We start from the raw sequence: 17379 nt of genomic DNA, 5'->3' as shown, positions 1-17379 counted from the left end.
CTCATGCTTTCACATTCAAAAGGAAGGGATCTATGGGCTGTCCCAGCCCTGGGGAGAAGGGACACTGGACCCTCTGAGACCAAGGCTACCCTAGAGCAGTCAAGATTCTGAAGGACTCAGGTGGACCAAAGCCCCTGAAGTTTTTGCTGTTGGGGGAAGGAGAGGAGTCTGCAGGAGTGGATGTGCCTTTGAAAACAGAATGGATCCCTGCCCATCTCTGGTGCTTTCTGTCACTCTTTGATCAGTCTTCACTAAGTCACCAGGATGTGCAGGGCCCTATGCTGGGCATAGAGGGGCAGAAATGAAGCACCCATCACACTTTCCCACAGGACCTCACTGTCTGGTGTCTCATCTGACATTAGTACCTGGATGTGGGGGAGGGGTGGGCATTGAGGGTAAATGTCACCTTCAGAGGGTGTGACAGGTGCCCTGGTCATGAAAAGAATAGAGACTGGCTCTGGGCAAGGAGGGGAGACAGAGGGGATGGCCAGCCAGGTTTGCAAGAGCACAGGGCAGAGCTGGGTGAAGAAGAGGAAAAAGAAGAGCTGAGAAAGGACAAGCAAAGCAGCATAGAAACCAGGTTTCTGCAAAGAGCGAGAAGTGAGGAGAGAAAGCTTGGTGAGATGGAAGTGGACCATCATCCCTGAGGGCTGTTAGGCTCGGGGAGGGCTCAGGGGGATGAGGGATGGGGAGGAATTGGGGAGTGTTCTTTTATTTTCATATGATGTCAGGGCTGCTGATGAAAACTTCCCGTTGGGGCCTCTACCAGGGACAAGGGGCTTTAGAGTGCCCATCTTCCCCTTGAGTCTACACAGAGGTATGAATTCCCATTGAAAACGAAGGAGCCTGAGGCTCAGGAAGGCTACACTCAGGTAATGTAGGCTGTAACTCCAAAACCCATGTTTTGACCCCTTACTGCTGCAGAAGAGGGTGCCTTCCTGTCTGCGTGGCTGAGCCACAGTCCTTCATGCCCCATCCACCCTATTTATGTCTCTTTAACATCTTAGGTCATCAAGGAGCCACCATCAGCCCAAAGACCAGAAAAGGTAAGTGATATGTTTGGTTCAGATGTTGTCAGCACACCAAGCTGTGCACACTGCTCTGCGCAGAGAGGCCTCTGCTACCCATGGTGAGATGGCCTCTTGCAACCCTCTAGTTCCCACCTACATGGGCAGAAAGAACTGGCGGAAAGAAGAGGGTGACAGAAGGAAGGGAAGGACCCTAGAGAGGATGTGAGGCTCATAAATGGCACCCAGACAACACTGTTCCCCAACCCCCAACACAGCTTGATCCAGGGCCTTTAGCACTGAATTCAACAATGTGGGGTAGCCTGTTTCAGGAACAGCTATATTCTGTCCTGATATCAATGGGCTTTTTGAAATTCCCAAAGGACTATTTGTAAGATGGTCCTTTCCAGGACTCAGGTAAGTTTTGGAAAATGATCCTCAGGTTTCAGGGACTTGGTCCCCCTCCCTGGGCTCTGATGTATGTTGGGCTTTGTTTCCTTTTTCTTCATCCTTGGCTTATTTCAGGGTGAGGGTCTTGGTGGGGTTTGCCTTTGGGGACTGGGGGTTTAGGAGGGGGGATGGAATCTTACCTGACATTGAGGTGTGAGCCCAGATGAGCATGGGGACAAAGGGTCAGGAGAGGATGCTGTGGCAGACTCAGGGTGGGGACCCAAACCAGGGCTATAAGAAGCAATTAGAGCAAGGGGCTCATGTCCCAAGTCAGGGGGACCTGGGTTTGAGATCTACTGGCAAACAGGGTGTCTGCCAGGGCTGGCATTAACACTGGCTACAGTGGGGCCTGGGGGGCTGGATCTGCCAGAGGTGGGTGAATGTAGCCCTGTCACCTGCTAACGCTACACCCTGGACAGCTTCCATTACATGGTACAGCCTCACACCCAGCTTCTCCTAAAAGAGTGGCCTCTGGGAATGAGGGAACAGGACAGAGTTTGTTGATCTTTGGAGAAGAGCCATCTTCATAAAATAAATGGGCTTGGTGTGTTTTTACATGGAGACCACTGTCTTACTGTGCCAGGTGCTGCTCATTTCTCCTTGATTCTCCAACAAACATTTGCTGAGTGGCCAGCACTTGACCAGAGAAGGCAATGGCAACCCATTCCAGCACTCTTTCCTGGAAAATCCCAGGGACAGGGGAGCCTGGTGGGCTGCCGTCTATGGGGTCACACGAGTCGGACACGACTGAAGCGACTTAGCAGCAGCAACAGCAGCAGCAGTACTTGACAGGTGCCAGGGCAACAGATGTCATGTGTCTGCATCCAGGAGCTGTCAGATGAGAAAGTCAACAATTATTTTCTCTTTCTCACAGCCATGTCCTGCACAGACCACAGTGATTGTCTCCTGCTGTGAATGCCAAGAAGACAGGATAAGCCAGATGGAGGTGAGAAAGGCCCATAGGAAGGGAAGGATGATCCCCCTCAAGGCTAGAGGTTCGGAGGAGCAGGAGGGCCAGATTGATCTACATGGACTTGGGTCTAAAAGACCTGGCTTGGATGGAGATGAGCTTTATGGGCTCTGGTCTCCTGCCACTTGGTGACAGAGCAAATCCAGAAGCTCTTCCCACCCGAGTGGCTCAGGGTAAGACAAAGAGTTGAATGTTCATGCACTCACTGCCTCCAGCTGTCCCAGCACCAGGGTTTCCCCTTGAACAGGCCCAGGATTCTGGATGTTGGTGGCTGACTCACAGCTAGCCAATTCCTAGTTCTCACAGAGATTGTCATCAGCTCTGACAATGTCCTGAATTTCACCAAAGAGTGATTGGATGAGAGAAAAGAAACAATGACAAAGAGCCACACACAAGTCAGGGGAAAAAAGCAAAAGAAAAAGAAACGTATGAGCCAAGATCCCACCACGATTAAAATACCAGGAAGTGCCCACAGCTCCTGTCTGCTCAGTGAGAGAGGCAAAGGCCTGACTGCCTGTTCTTGTGGCACCTGAGATGGGGTGACGGGAAGCACCAGAAGGAGGGAAGCTGAGGACTCTTCCCTCTTCCCAGTGACTGAGATCCGCGCTGGCAGGAGGCTGAGAGAGGACAGGGACTCAGGAGGGTCGCAGGTGGCAGGTGCGAGGAAGAAGGAACCACCATCTCTGGTTCACTTTGCCCTTCTCCTCCTGGTCCTGCCTCTGTCCCTGTGGGTCCATTGCTTCCTCCCAGGAGCTTCAGATGGCAGCTGGAAGGCCAGCCCCACGTCTCCCCTGACAGTCACTGTGGGGGCCCAGGAAAGCCAGAGCTCACCTTCCAAGGGGGAGGAAGCCACCTGCCAGGGATTTGTTCCCACTCAGAGGCCCGGCTGCGCATCCTACCTCCACCAGGTCCACTTTCTGGCCTGTCCTTCATTTTCCTCATCTTTCTCTTTCTCCCCAGTATCGGGACCCTTCCCCCTGAGCAGGGAGTGGGTCTCTTCCCTGCCTTCTCCCTTTGTGCCCCCAAATGCAGGCCCTCTTCCCCCTCCTTCATCTCCTGCCCGGTCCCCATGACCACCATGTTTCTCCTTGAGGACCTCTCCTTGGCTACTGCGCACCTCCTCCAACCTTTGACGTTTGATTTTTATTCAAAAGCAGCCCCAACATCTCCTCCTACACCTAAAGCACTGATTTGTTCCAGAATCCAATTCAGTCTGTGACCCACAGAGTCCATCTCCCAACAAACACAGAAGGTTTCCCAGCCCCCTGCCCCAGGTGAGGCCTGCAGCACTGCCTCAGCCAGTGTGTGGGGACACAGCCCTGGGGACTCGTGGGAGATGGAGGCGATGCTGCTCATCTGGAGGCAGCGTCTGTGCCTGTAGCTTCCTCACAACCACATCTGCTTTGCAGGGAAAACTGGATGTTTTTTATCACTTTCTTCAGCGCTGCAGCCTGGTGCCATTGATGCGGTATCCAACCAGAGACATGGTAAGCAGGACACAGGGGTGCTCTCCGTGGGCTGGGGTCTTGGTTTTGCCCTTGAAAATTGTTCCCTGGGACTGTGAATCAGAGAACCCTGTCCCAGCATCTGCTGAGAGAAATGCCCAAGACGTAGAAAGACCTGGAGGTCATGAGCCTTCAGATGATTCTTCACAGGACACCCAAGCATTTCCCCTGCATCCTCATCAAGGATATCAGGTCTGTTCTCCAGAACAATGCCCAGAACTTCCAATCCTGAGTAAAAAGGGCTGTGAGGTGTATTTGCCTCCATCCGTCATCCCTCCCGACTACTTACCCACTGTTATGGGACTGCTGGCTGCACCCCACCTGTGAGACCCTCCTGGGCTGGTTGCTCAGGTATCAGGAGTGGTGGAGGACATGGTGCCACGCCCTCCCCAATGTTGTCTAGCCAACACTGACTGCATTTACCAGGTCATAAAGATGCCCTCCTTGCGTCAGTGTCTGTGACAATGGGGAGAAGCCAAATCATTCCAGTTGTTATTCTCCAAAATTAATAATAATGATGGATAATTTTGTTGCGTCTTTTCTGTGGTCAGTTGCTAAACCAAGAGTGTTTTCACTGCTTTAATCCTCCCAGTAACTGTATAGGTAGATACTGCTATTATCCCAGCTTTGCCAAGGGGGAACTGACCCACAGAGAGGCTGAGTGACTTGACCCAGATCACAGAGGCTGGGAGGAACAAAGCTGAACTTGGATTCTGAGCCTGGCCATTCTCATTGCTCTGCCCCCTTTCAGTTCAGCATTCATGGTCTCATGATGGTTACTCCCAAGCCACCAGAGATCTGCCCTCCTCAGGCCTCCAGATGCAAAGAGGCACTGCTCCTGGTTCACCTGGGAAGCACCTGGGCATCATATTTTGGGGTGTTCTCATGCACAGACCTTTTGTACAGACTGGGCCAGGGATCTGGAGGATGTTCTGGTTCCAGGGTCTGTAGTTAGGCTGCACTGACTGTATTCACTGAATCAGCCAAACACTGGCTCAGGTGGCTGGTCAGGTGGGTGTTAGAAGCTCTGGACAGGCCTGAAGCCCCTGGACACTGTTGGGGACACAGCTGAGGCACGGTCCTGCCCACCAGAGATGCTGCTGGTGACGGAGGCGTCAGTGCAGCTGGGCTCCTGGCTGTGGATCAGAATAGAGCTCTCAGGCCCAGCCTTACTTACACAGAAGCTCCATTTTCCATATATCTCTTGATAGCTCTCTGGAGACTTGAAAGTCATGAATATATCAGTGAGTGCCTGCTTGGCCAGATCACAGTCTGTGACAGGGTGACATTTAAGCTAAGAAATAATTGATGAAAAGGAGTTGGTGAAGTGAAAATCCAAAGTCCATCCCAACAGAGGAAACATCCAGTACTTTTACCCTGGGGCTGTTAGGCTTGGAGAATTGAAAGGCTGGAAATTGAGTACTGTCTTCATCAGTCCAATGGTCAAGACATTCCCAGGTTACCAGTGTCACCCTATGGTGTGGGGGAGACGGATGAGCACCAGTAGATCAGAGCGTCACAGGAGCACCAAGTCCAGACTGCATGTGGGCCACACATGCACTGAGTCCTCCTGTGGTGAATGAATGAGTAGGAAATGAATGAATGAACACTTCTAGTCACGTATATTTCTGTGTAGATGCTTTTGGTCATTTCTCTGAAACAAGGAGCATTTTGGATCTGATGATATAAGGCAGAGAAATCTGCATTGAGGGGTGCTGTGCAAGAATGTGGACAGATCCCTTTGCCATCTTCAAGTGATCATAGGAACGTGCTGGCTTCAACCTGTTACCTAGTCTATGATCTTGACCTAGTTTCTTGAACATTCCAATCATAACATTTTTATCTCAAAATCAGGGATAAAATAATACAACACCACTGAATTTATAATACAGTTATCAAGAATGCTAGGTTACTTTTTTGTTGAGGATAAGGGAATGTCCAGATGAGTCCACACAGCCCAGAATCCAGAGGTCCTGGAGTCCCATTGGCAAATCCAATCCAGAGACGCCCAGAGATGCTGTCAGCTAATCAGTGTGCTCAGGCCACTCTCCTTGTCACGTACAGGACTCTCAGCTGGGGAATAGTGGGAGATGATAGAAAAGCCAGGGACAGCTGGTACTGCAGACACATTATGCTGCCCCAAAGGGGGCCCAGAACAAAAGTTGTGTATGTGGTGCTGCCTCAACACCCCATCCCCCATCTAATGGCACCATTGCCTGCCCTTGCCCTGTGGGTCCAGAACCCAGGTTGAAAGTTGAGATGAGGACTCGTCCTTTCGACAAACACTCACCAAGAAAGCCTGGGCAGTGCTGAGGCTGCTGTGGCAATCAGCAGCAATCCCAGTGCAAAGGTGACCAGACAAGTTCAACACTAGAGCAAAGGGAGTCCAGAGTCAGAACAACAGGGCTCGCTGGGGAAGGGAGGGCATATGTCCAGGGCCTGAATAGAGTCTAGAAATAGGCATCCAGATTTGAAGCCAGCACCCAGGAAGAGGAATAGCATCAGCAAAAGCTCACCCTGGGGATCCTGACAGGTACTGAGTCTGATCCCCTTGAGCCAAGGAAACCACAGCCTTCTGCTCCAATTCCAAGGCATCTCAGTGACCCTCTCTCTCTCCTCTTCTTCACACAGGGAAGATGCCCCAGCTTCGCCTTAATGAATCCTCACTGCGCACCAATGCTCTGTGGCCCAAAGATCTGCCCTCAACCCAGGCAGGAGTGTTTCCCCCTAAATAGCTGTAGCTCTCACTGGCAACATCACCAACCCATACGCACTCAGTCCTTCTCCAGATTCCTGCCGCTGAGCCCTCCCACTGCCAATAAGCTCTGCAGAAGTCCTTTGTCACTCCCACCCCCATAGCCCAATGTCTAAAGCACCAAAAACACAAACTGTTAAGAGCCCCTTTTGTACCAAATTAAACATATATATTGTGTTTTGGATTACAGTCAAAAGGAGTTGGAATTTGTTGCTGATCAGCAAGAGAGTTTCTTACCTGGTAAGCACTGCTCCTCCATATGAGACAACTGTACTACTCCCACCAGGACAAAGCACCCTGGTGTTCTGTGGATGTAGACAGGATGAGTCCCATTCCCCAAGACTGGTCTCCATCTGTCACTAAGGGTTGAAATACGTGTGGTGTTAGCCGAAATATGCTCTTTCAAGAAAGTCCAAAATATCTTTGATGTGTGAATACAATCTGTGTCCATTACTCACTTGCTGTTATTTAATCTCAACATATTGAAAAACAGAGATATTACTTTGCCAACAAAGGTCCATCTAGTCAAGGCTATGGTTTTTCCAGTGGCCATTTATGGACGTGAGAGTTGGACTGTGAAGAAAGCTGAATGCCGAAGAATTGATGCTTTTGAACTGTGGTGTTGGAGAAGACTCTTGAGAGTCCCTTGGACTGCAAGGAGATCCAACCAGTCCATTCTGAAGGAGATCAGCCCTGGGATTTCTTTGGAAGGAATGATGTTAAAGCTGAAACTCCAGTACTTTGGCCACCTCAAGCGAAGAGTTGATCCATTGGAAAAGACTCTGATGCTGGGAGGGATTGGGGGCAGGAGGAGAAGGGGACGACAGAGGACAAGATGGCTGGATGGCATCACCGACTCGATGGACGTGAGTTTGAGTGAATTTCGGGAGTTGGTGATGGACAGGGAGGCTTGGCGTGCTGCGATTCATAGGGTCACAAAGAGTCGGACACGACTGAGTGACCAAACTGAACTGAATTGAATCTCCTGGGCAAGTTACTTAATCTAACTGTGCTTCAATTTCCTTACTGAAAAGATGTGGATAGTGGTGTCTCCTCTAAAAGGAGCCACAAGGGTGACAGTAACTGCTGCAACATGCTCATCACAGGGCCCTGTCACTTGTGAAGACTCGGGGGCCCAGTCTTTAAGGTCTTCTCCCATGCCCCAGGGAAGAAGACAATGATGAGCTTAGAGACATCAAAAAGCATGTAGTGAGTAAAAAGATGTTAGAAAAAATCATGACTTGGGCTTTTAGCTCTGGATATCATGACAAGGGGTTGGCACACATGAGAATTCTCTGAAAACTGTTGACCACATATAGGTTAACATTCAAGGCCACCACCCATGTAATCTCCAAGATACCATCAGAAAAGGTCCTTCCACCTACTATGTCCTTCACAAATGTGAGTTCCCTTCCTGTACCTTTATTTTTCTCATAATGTTAATTCCTGGTTCCCAGTTTCCCATCAGCTCCTCTGGTGACACAGACAGACCTCCCAATTTTCCAAGTCCCTTTTGAAGAAGCCTTTGAAGACATGATCAGGTTTCCTTGCACACTTATGTGCTAGAGGACTATCAGTAGACAAGAATTCATTGTGAAGATCACACAACATATTTATGAAGATGAATCAATACCCTGGACCAAAGAGTCCAAGATGAGTAGAAGTGGCTACTACCTCAAATGTGTACGTACCAGTGCAACAAACAAGGGACCATTAAGAATCAATAAACATGAGAAGATGAAAAGAAGTGAATAAAATTCTCTAAAGAAATAGAGATCTATGAACTCTCTTATAAAGAATTCAGTCCTCTTAAAGCAGTTTCAGTTCAGTTCAGTTGCTCAGTCATGTCTGACTCTTTGCGACCCCATGAATTGCAGCACGCCAGGCCTCCCTGTCCATCACCCACTCCCGGAGTTCACTCAAACTCATGTCCATCGAGTCAGTGATAGCATCCAGCCATCTCATCCTCTGTCGTCCCCTTCTCCTCCTGCCCCCAATCCCTCCCGGCATCAGAGTCTTTTCCAATGAGTCAACTCTTCACGTGAGGTGGCCAAAGTACTGGAGTTTCAGCTTTAGCATCATTCCTTCCAAAGAAATCCCAGGGCTGATCTCCTTCAAAATGGACTGGTTGGATCTCCTTGCAATCCAAGGGACTCTCAAGAGTCTTCTCCAACACCACAGTTCAAAAGCATCAATTCTTCGGCATTCAGCTTTCTTCACAGTCCAACTCTCACATCCATACACGGCCACTGGAAAAACCATAGCCTTGACTAAATGGACCTTTGTTGGCAAAATAATGTCTCTGCTTTTGAATATGCTTTCTAGGTTGGTCATAACTTTCCTTCCAAGGAGTAAGTGTCTTAATTTCATGGCTGCAATCACCATCTGCAGTGATTTTGGAGCCAAGAAAAATAAAGTCTGACACTGTTTTCACTGTTTCCCCATCTATTTCCCATGAAGTGATGGGACCAGATGCCATGATCTTTGTTTTCTGAATGTTGAGCTTTAAGCCAACTTTTTCACTCTCCTCTTTCACTTTCATCAAGAGGCTCTTTAGTTCTTCTTTGCTTTCTGCCATAAGGGTGATGTCATCTGCATATCTGAGGTTATTGATATTTCTCCTGGCAATCTTGATTCCAGCTTGTGCTTCTTCCAGCCCAGCGTTTCTCATGATGTACTCTGCATAAAAGTTATATAAGCAGGGTGACAATATACAGCCTTGACATACTCCTTTTCCTATTAGTGAAATGCAAGAAACATGGACAGACAACTACATGAAATTCAGGGGGAAGATACATCAACAAAATGAGAAGCTCAACAAAGAAACAAAACTATCAACAGACCAACTGGAAACTAGACCTGAAAAATACCATGAATATTTTTGTTGTTGTTTGGGCACTAAGTCTTGTCCAACTCTTTGCAACCCTATGGACTGTAGCATTCCAGGCTCTTCTGTCTTCCACTGTCTCCTGGAGTTTGTTCATATTCATGTTCATTGAGTCAGTGATGCTATCTAACCATCTCATCTTCTGCCACCCTCTTCTCCTTTTGCCTTCAGTCTTTCCCAGCATCAGGGTCTTTTCCAATGAGTAGGCTCTTTGCATCAGGTGGCCAAAGTATTGGAGTTTCAGCTTGAGCATCAGTCCTTCCAATGAATATTCAGGGTTGATTTCCTTTAGGATTGACTGGTTGGATCTCTTTGCAGTCCAAGGGACTTTCAAGAGTCTCTACACCTACATCTACAGTGCAGGAAATCCAAGTAGAAGGGGAACCAATAGACAGTAACTGTCACTGTAGCACTGAGTACAGATGACCACAAAAAGAGGCCAAGGGGACACATTCATGCAACTCTGTCCCCCTAAATTGTCTTCTTTTCCCTCAATTCTCTTTGAGCAAAGAGGTTTTTGTGTCATGTGGCCAGCAGTGGTCTGGAGCTAGCTCAAAGGGCCTTGTAGGATTTTCAAGAATTTTGTGAGCCAGCTATTTTAACGCAGACATTATAGAAAGCCATATTAAGTAAACTGTTAATAAATTATATATTTTTAAAAGGCAATAAATACCCCCCAAACTCAGAACTTCCTAATTCTTTTACTAGAGAAGGCAATGGCACCCCACTCCAGTACTCTTGCCTGGAAAATCCCATGGACAGAGGAACCTGGTAGGCTCCATTCCATGGGGTCCCTAAGAGTCGGACATGACTGAGGGACTTCACTTTCACTTTTCACTTTCATACATTGGAGAAGGAAATGGCAACCCACTGCAGTGTTCTTGCCTGGAGAATCCCAGGGACAGGGGAGCCTGGTGGGCTGCCATCTATGGGATCGCACAGAGTCAGACACGACTGAAGCGACTTAGCAGCAGTTTTGGCTGTTGAATATCTTGCTGCAGATGGAACTGCATCTGCAGCTCTGTATGGTAGTTCTGGTGCCCTGCTCCTGTGCATTTCTGCCCAACTCCGCATCTAATGACATCAGGAGAAGAGAGAACCATAAACCCTGACAGGGAGACATTCATCCCTGTCCTTCCCTGAATGGCTCCACCAGCAAGTTCTTGAAGCTCACAGGTCCATCTTCAGGTGTCTCCTCAGTGAGAGAGTAACAAGCAGAAAGGCCAGGGGTCTCCAAACGGAGGGAATAGGCTGCAAGTGTCAGGCATTTTTATCTCTTTTAAGCAGCAGGAGGAAACAAACCAGCGATATTTTTCCTTCTCTATAGAGGTAGGTGTAGAAGACTCTTGAGAGTCCCTTGGACTTCTCTATACAAATTTAAAAGGAGGTTTCTCTTAAAACACTGTGTTGCCATAATGACACCTGGTTTCGCCTGAAGTTAACTATTCTCAAACCTTGAGTTAACCAATTTTTCTTATGGAAATGTTTGTCTTAAGCTATGCTAATGTGCTATGCATTTACCCCAAACTCTGTTGACAAGAGGGTTCCGCCTAATCGCTCAGAACTTACTTGACAAACCAGTATGTTATACTCAGACATTGTTCCTCTAATCTATGTAAATGAAACTATTTGTATGGTAATCTGCCCTTCTACAAGATTCAAGTCAATCATTTTATGGCCCAGGATGAATCATCTGGTGCCAAGATTATCCCAAAATACATTTTATGAATGAAGGGCCTGGTGCCATTCTGAGTTTTAAGACATTCCTTTCTTTCATTAACAGACTGTTAATGACTATATAACATCCAGCTGAAGACTAGCAGGGGGGTGCTCTTTCTGCCCCCTTCTGATGACTATGTCAGAAGCTTTCTCTATCTCCTTTATACTTTAATAAAACTTTATTACACAAAAGCTCTGAGCGATCAGGCCTCGTCTCTGGCCCCGGCTTGAATTCTTCTCCTCTGGAGGCCAAGAATCCCGGCGTGTTTTTGTTCAGCAACAACCTTTCATCAGCTTGTGAGAGGTTTGCCAGACCACACTTCACTGAGTGTTCTATCATTAAGAAGTATGTGTCCTGAGCCCAGGAGGACCGCAAGGAGTGGACATCTCTGCTCCTTCCTCACAGGGACATCATTTGGGTTCAACTCAGCTGCTTACTCTTGCCCTGCCTCCTGCCCCAACTGTAAAAGTCATCATAGCTACCTGCCCTCCTGCTCACTATCTGGGCAAAAGGAGTCTGTGGTATGTGTTTTGCATATGTCGCCTCCTTCCATCTTCCATATACCTGGAGGGCCATCACCATCTTTCACAGATGAGGAGGATCCAGGTTCTGCAATACTAAACATCCTGTCCAGTGTCCTACAGGATGAGGCACAGGCTACAAGCACCATGTGTGATCCCCAACTCCTCTCAGATGACCTCTGTGGATGTGTTTGTTTCTCTCTGGGTCACTCCTGGCCCTGGACAGTAAGTTCTGGGCCAGGGACCACATGCACAGCCACTCAGTCCTGCCTCTGTCCCCACTTCCTACATGGACCTCCCAACGCCCTTGCAACTAGAGGGTGGTTCCCTGTCCAGATGATCATCAGGCAAAGCAGAGCTGCTCCCTCCTCTTTCTCCTTCCAAAGACACCAGGGTTCTGGCAGTGAGTGGATCTATGCAGCCTTGTTGTTTTGCTCCCATCCCGTATTAGAGGAACTCTGCTGAACTCCACACCCCTCAACAGCCTCACTTCATTTTGGTCTCCTGTTCCCTGACACTGTTTACTCCTGTCCCCTGACACTGTTCACTCCTGTGGCCCTCTTGTATGTGTCCTGATAAGGGTTCTTCTCGTTTTCCTTGTGTCTTCCAGTCCGAGCTCAGCAAGACAGCCCTCTGAGCCACACTGACATCTTTCAGTACCACCCGTTGTCTTCCTTGTTGAAAGAACCTGATTTCAATCCCAGATAACCCAACTTTTTCCCAGTCCTTAGATCATGGGCTCATGGAGTAATGATCTTGGCAGCCTTCTGAAACTGAGCTCCCCAAGTCAGCAGTATTGAGGGGTATATTTTCATGGACCCCACTAATAAATGAACTTGACTTAATAGTTAAACAAGAGTCAAATCAAGTTTTTTTATACTTTTTACAGGTACTTTTTACAGGAAAAACATCTAAAAATAAGAACATTAAAAAGTTGATTATAAAAGAATATGCCATGATGCTGGGCAAACCAAAAGAAGGCTGGAGTCTTCAAGAACAGTAATGAAAACCAGTGTGAGGGTTAAAGAGGGCAAGTTCCTAATGGTAAAATTTTATTTCTTAGAAAGCTACATTATTATTTAACTAGCATGCACTTACAAAAGAAAAATTATAACTGATAAAGAGAAATTGTCAAATCCACTTTATACTGAGAAACTGGAACAACTGTCCGTTAAAAAGACAAAATATTACTTAAACTATAGAAGGTTTGAACAACACAATAAACAGAATAATGGGATTTATAATGTAATATATATATATAATTTAATAATAAGGAATCTTCCATTCAGTCATGTATCAAAAAAGAAATGTGGACTTCCTTGGTGGTCCAGTGGTTAAAATTCTGTGCTTCTAAGGCATGGGGTGCAGGTTCCATCCCTGGTCAGAGAATGAAGATCCCACATGCCACATGGAATGGCAAAAAAAATTAAAAGTAAAATAATCAAAAGACCATATTCTCTGATTACAATGCAATTGGTTTGGATATTGATGATAAAAAGAAAGTTTAAAAAATGCATACAATCAAAAATTTTAAATCATACATGTAGATAATTATGACTCAAAGGACAGATCAAAACTAAAATTTAACTGTTCTTAAAATCAAATGATAGTAATTATTACTTATTAAAACCTATGAGATACAGTGAAAGAAAAATTTAAAGAAATAGTTGAGCCCCAAACAGAAAAGGTGAAATATGAAAATCAATAAGACAATAATTGAATGAAACGTATTAGAAAAAGAATTGCAAAATACTCAAAGAAAGTGAAAGGGACAAGATGTGAAAGAACAAATATATCAAATGAAAAACTAAAATTCAGTAGGGAGTAATAATGAAAACTAAATTTATTTGAGAAGTTTACAATTATAGATACTACACTAATGAAATTGATCATAGAACATGGCAGTGTTTCCTAATCTTTTTAAAAAAATTTTATTTTATATTGGAGTATAGTTGATTAACAGTGTTGTGTAAGTTTCCGGTGTATAGCAAAGTGATTCACTTATAATCTATTCTTTTTCAAGTTCTTTTCTCATTTAGGTTATTACAGAATATTGAGCCAAGTTCCTGTGTTATACAGGAGTTTTTTAAAATATCTTTTCCTTATAGACGCTTACTCCTTGGAAGGAAAGTTATGACCAACCTAGATAGCATATTCAAAAGCAGAGACATTACTTTGCCAACAAAATTTCGTCTAGTCAAGGCTATGGTTTTTCCATTGGTCATGTATAGATGTGAGAGTTGGACTGTGAAGAAAGCTGAGCACCGAAGAATTGATGCTTTTGAACTGTGGTGTTGGAGAAGACTCTTGAGAGTCCCTTGGACTGCAAGGAGATCCAACCAGTCCATTCTGAAGGAGATCAGCCCTGGGATTTCTTTGGAAGGACTGATGCTAAAGCTGAAACTCCAATACTTTGGCCACCTCATGTGAAGAGGTGACTCATTGGAAAAGACTCTGATGCTGGGAGGGATTCGGGGCAGGAGGAGAAGGGGATGACAAAGGATGAGATAGCTGGATGGCATCACCAACTTGACGGACAAAAGTTTGGGTGAACTCCGGGAGATGGTGATGGACAGGGATGCCTGGTGTGCTGCGATTCATGGGGTTGCAAAGAGTCGGACACGACTGAGTGACTGAACTGAACTGATAGCCCCCTCACGAAATTTTAGTACCATTGATATAACTATTTATATCTTTATGTATACTGTCCTTCATACCTCAAAAAAGTAAGACAAGATTTCACCTCCGTGGGGCCATATTCTCCCTGTTATGAATACATAGAATAAGAAAAGACATAATTAAATTCTAATAGAAATTATAAAGAGAGTATAATTACAGATAGAAACATAAAAATCAAACATTCTGAAAACTTTATACCAATATGTCAGTAGATAATCAAATTCCAAGAAAAACATGATACTTGAAATTACTGATAAACAGAAGCACGCAATAATCCAGTGTGTTAGTCTGCTTGGGCTGTGACTGAAACAGTGGAGACTTGTTTTTCCCGGGGTTCTGGAGGCTGGACACCTAAGATCAATGTGTCCGCAGGGTTGGGTTCTGAAGGGACCTCTCTTCCTACACTGAGGCCACCTTCCTACGATGTTCCCCACTGCCTTTTCACTATGACTGCGTGCAGAAATAGATGTGGTGACCCTTCCTCTTCTCATGAAGACAACAGACCTGTAGCATTAGGGCCCAAGCTTCTGATCTCATTTAACCTTAATCATGTCCCTTAAGCCCCTGTGTCCAAAAGCAGTCACACTAAAGATTAGGGCTCAATCTATTAATTTGGGAGGAGGGGCACAATTCAATGCATAGCACTTAGTAAATGTTTTTAAAAGTTTTATCAGTGGTTTAATTTCTTCCCACAAAAAAAAAAAAAAAAAAAAAAACACCAGGTAGAGAAGATATCATACAAAACATAAGCAACAGACTCTCAGACATAGAAAACAGACCTATGTTGCCAAAGGGAACAAGAAGGGAAGGAGTGACAAATTACAAGCATGGGATTTACAGGTGCAGAAGACTATGCATATATGGACAAGCAACAAGAATTTCTTCTATAGCACAGGGGATTATGTTCAATATCTTTAATAGCCTGTAATAGAATATAATCTGAAAAATAGAACTATATTACTTTGCCATATACTGAAACTAACACCATATTGTAAATGAATACTGTTCAATTTTTTTAAAGATGGTGAATAAAGAAAAAATATATAAAAATGTGACAATAACAAATGTCATGAAGAATGTGCAACAATTAAAACCTAATTATGATGTCAGGAGTATACCACATCTCATCATATCATCCCATCATATCATATATTTAAGGTGTTCCATTATTTTAGATATCTTTGCAACAACAACAAATGGAAAACAAGAACAACAGTAATTGCTAACATAATATTTTCCATCATAGGTATTTGTAGCGGGGGGGGGGGGGGGGGGCGGTGTCACGCTGCCATTAGGGCAAGGCTGTTAGCACAAGACCTTATTGCGAGATGGTTAGTGCCCACGGTTAGAGGTCCCGCTGCTCTAGCACTCAGCCTCACAGAGACCCCTGTGGCAGAGAGTATGGTGAGAACCAGGTCCAGGCTTTCTCCCTGGGGCCCTCTAGGGCCTCCAGAATCAGGCCAGCAGGTGAGTTGGGGTCAGGCGACAGGCTAGGGCTGTATCCTGTAGAGCTCGAGAGCCCTCACCACGGCCGCCCACTGACCACACCCAGGCTTCGCAGCAGCAGCTGCCCCCGCCCCCATCCCACCTCAGAGGCCTATGGTGGCAGCAGCATCCGTGGGTCGCAGGCCCCGTTGGGGTGGCCTTGGGAGCCTGAGGGCCAGCAGGACCCTGGGTTCCTGGCTCCCTCAGTGATGACAGCTGGTCAGGGACTGGACACCTGGGTCTGAGGGCATCACTACCTAAGATCTGCTTCCTCAGCCAGACCTGGACGCTGGCGGGAGGATCCAGACTCGGTGCTAGACAAGGTCCTGGGCAGGGAAATTAGACCCCATCCCGACTCCCTCTTTTTAGCCAGGGACTGTACCTCAGAGGAGGAAAGTTGAGTCCTGGATCCTTGAACAGGTAAAATGAGGGAAGGCTATGGTTTTTCCTGTGGTCATGTATGGATGTGAGAGTTGGACTGTGAAGAAAGCTGAGCGCCGAAGAATTGATGCTTTTGAACTGTGGTGTTGGAGAAGACTCTTGAGAGTCCCTTGGACTGCAAGGAGATCCAACCAGTCCCTTCTGAAGGAAATCAGCCCTGAGTGTTCATTGGAAGGACTAATGCTAAAGCTGAAACTCCAGTACTTTGGCCACCTCATGCAAAGAGTTGACTCATTGGAAAAGACTCTGATGCTGGGAGGGATTGGGGGCAGGAGGAGAAGGGGATGACAGAGGATGAGATGGCTGGATGGCATCACCGACTCAATGGACGTGAGTCTGAGTGAACTCTGGGAGTTGGTGATGGATAGGGAGGCCTGGCGTGCTGCGATTCATGGGGTCGCAAAGAGTCGGACACAACTGAGCGACTGAACTGGACTGAACTAATGTCACTTTGTTTATGGGATTTGTTAAGTGTTAAAAGTCAAAAGGAGGCAAGGAGACAGAATTAAATGCCTCATCTTCCCTTTCTTGTCAGAACAGAAAAGAGCATTTCTTTGGTGAGGTTAACAGACATGTCGTGACCTGACTGTGACCTGACCTCAGGAACAAAGGATCTGACACCAAGAAATTTGCAACAACTAACCACGTCCCAACCTCACCTTTCCCATAAAAGGGCTTTCCTGAAAGCTTTCAGGGAGTTCAGGGATTTTTAAGGCGTGAATCACCTGTCTTTTGCTCTGCAAAGGCTCTGCAATAAACCTTTGTCTGCTCCAAGCTCAGACGTTTCAACGTTGTTTGGCTTCACCGTATGTTGGGCACATGGACTTGTGTTCCATAACCATTTTAGATTTAATAAGAATAGATTTTGATATATATCACTCTTTTGTGCATACAAAAGGAAACAACTTGGCTAAAATATTTCTAAACACTTTTACATTCAGTCTGAATTTTTGAAACAC

At 46.2% G+C, this 17379-nt stretch overlaps 1 long non-coding RNA gene across 1 annotated transcript; it reads left to right on the top strand.

Moving 5' to 3' along the window:
* The first annotated feature begins 1621 nt into the window (after positions 1-1621).
* On the top strand, positions 1622-6917 carry LOC139180341 (uncharacterized). The gene is made up of 3 exons (XR_011564610.1): positions 1622-2403; positions 3837-3914; positions 6564-6917. It is a non-coding gene; the product is annotated as an uncharacterized lncRNA (long non-coding RNA).
* Positions 6918-17379: the final 10462 nt, after the last annotated feature.

The sequence above is a fragment of the Bos indicus genome, chromosome 28, assembly GCF_029378745.1.
Source record: "Bos indicus isolate NIAB-ARS_2022 breed Sahiwal x Tharparkar chromosome 28, NIAB-ARS_B.indTharparkar_mat_pri_1.0, whole genome shotgun sequence".
NCBI classification, from domain to species: Eukaryota; Metazoa; Chordata; class Mammalia; order Artiodactyla; family Bovidae; genus Bos; species Bos indicus.
The sequence above is the reverse complement of the archived record's forward strand: the minus strand, read 5'-3'. Positions and strand labels throughout refer to the sequence as shown.